The 2090-nt window shown below is 35.0% G+C and overlaps 1 long non-coding RNA gene across 1 annotated transcript; it reads left to right on the forward strand.

The window, feature by feature from the left end:
* Window positions 1-407: 407 nt before the first annotated feature.
* On the forward strand, window positions 408-1821 carry LOC113334339. Its single transcript, XR_003352711.1, has 3 exons — window positions 408-510; window positions 932-1320; window positions 1526-1821. It is a non-coding gene; the product is annotated as an uncharacterized LOC113334339 (long non-coding RNA).
* The last annotated feature ends 269 nt before the right edge of the window (window positions 1822-2090 follow it).

The raw sequence follows: 2090 nt of genomic DNA on the forward strand, positions 1-2090 counted from the left end.
GTGTATGGGAAAGGCAACCTTGCCCTAGTCTAGGTCTTCTCCCTCACACAAAAGTGTGTTGATCCAAAAGGCCATGCCCTTTAGCCAATTCTATGGTATTTAAGTCTAAAATTCTTCAGATTTTAGTCTATGTGGGACTATTGTTTTATCTATTCACATGAAAAAACAATTAGTGGACAATAGGTGTAGGGATCAAACCATAGTCCATGCACATTTGGTTTTACAAAACAAAAACCCGTTTTTTCCAACATTAGTAACCATTAATTTCTTTTTTGATTGCTTAATTTCTCTTTCGTCTCATCGCGTTACTGCAACTGTTATTGATTTTTTTCTACCAACCTAAGGACGATTCATGCCCTCCATCTTCTTCATCTTTCTCTTATCGATTTTCTTATAGACGTTACGAACAAACAACAAAAAAAACAAAACGCTCAACCCACCTTTAATAGCCTCACCCTATCTAATGTCTCATAACATTCGAGAAAAGCATACATTCCAGCATCTGAACATGTAAGTTGTATATGCTCCCTCCATGTTAATTCGCTTTTCGTTCATGTTAATTTTGTGTCGTAGAATTTTCATGTTGTTTGTATCATCAGACCTTAGAACTCCATTATTGATACTACGTAAAATTTTATTAGTGACTGTTTTTCTGTCCTTTGTCATACTCATGGGAATTTTATATCAGCATCTTCTTTCTGGATTTCAATTTACATCTACGGCATTCCAATCAATCCACAAAGAGTAATGTTTGCGCTATATCATAAAATTTTACATAGCGAAAACATTACTCTTTCTTTTTTCTGATGACGTTTATGTAAAATTTTATATCAGCATCTTCTTTGTGGATTTCAATTTACATCTACGACATTCCAATCAATCCCGTGTTTTTATTATGAATATGATGAATTTAATTTCCATATGTTTGTAGATACCAAAAAAGAGAAGAAGCATGCATCACAGGTGACTTGCAAACACTCAAAGGTAGGAACCTCGGCCACCCAGGACAACTTCAAGAGCCTACTCTCACTTGACGAAGGAAAATCAAACCTGTTCGGGTTACTAGGAAATGGTAAGAGTTAGACTTTACCAATGATGTTACCAGTGTTGTCAAGGTTGTTGTTGATGAGCAGGTAGCAACCCATCTTTTTTCCCCCATTGAATTTAGATTTGTGCTTCCAATTCTTTATGCTAAAACATTCCCCGATACAAGGAGAAGCGTTACATGCCATCATACCCAAGATTCTTATCTGGAAGTTTGATAAGAAGATCTGAGAGGGTGGTTTAAATTGATCAACACCAATAACAGTTGAGCGTGTGGTAAGTCTGAATTAAAATGTACTTATGCTTTATGTTCTCTTTCCAGCAAATAATATGCGAGATCTTCTTGCTCGGAGAAAAGTAAGCAGAGAGAAATATAAATAGTCTTTTCACGCAGTTGAGAATATCTTCTAACATTTTTAATTTTTTAGGTTATGTTGGTATATTTCAGTTGAGTTTGTTGGATTTGTTTCAATCTTTGCAGGTTGCAGGTTGCAGGGTATTCAAAGGATGAAATATAAGTTGAGACACCACCAACCAATAGTGATACAGGAAGCACCAAAACTTTTATCTGTTTTTCTTACCCCTACTCACGTTGTTACTACTGGTACTGCATGTTTCAACATGGACATTCACATAGGCTCTAAATTGTTTTAGCCAATGCAACTGTCTCAGTCTCTATGGCGTCTCTCATTTAATGTACTCTAGAAAAAACCTGTATTACAATTAGGTTATAAGGTTTGTCGTTGAAATTCTTTTTTTAATATAAAATTTATCCAACATAATGGCTTCGTTCATACACCGTACTCTCTTAAATTAGTTTTACTTTTCTTTTATACAAATTTTTACCTTATAGTGTCTCTTCTTCATATTTAGTTGGTAGCTGCCAAGGCACTTAGGCTGATCAATTCAGTAATTTAACTATGACTAGCTATCTTCATGTGCAGGTTTGTGCCATTTGATGCACTTAATTATTTCCAGATACCAACTTGGTTTACTTTCTTTAGGTTTGATTGCTTTTAACCAAGGGTTAGCAGCTTACAATAAAT

The sequence above is a fragment of the Papaver somniferum genome, chromosome 1 (genome assembly GCF_003573695.1).
Source record: "Papaver somniferum cultivar HN1 chromosome 1, ASM357369v1, whole genome shotgun sequence".
Lineage (NCBI taxonomy): Eukaryota > Viridiplantae > Streptophyta > Magnoliopsida > Ranunculales > Papaveraceae > Papaver > Papaver somniferum.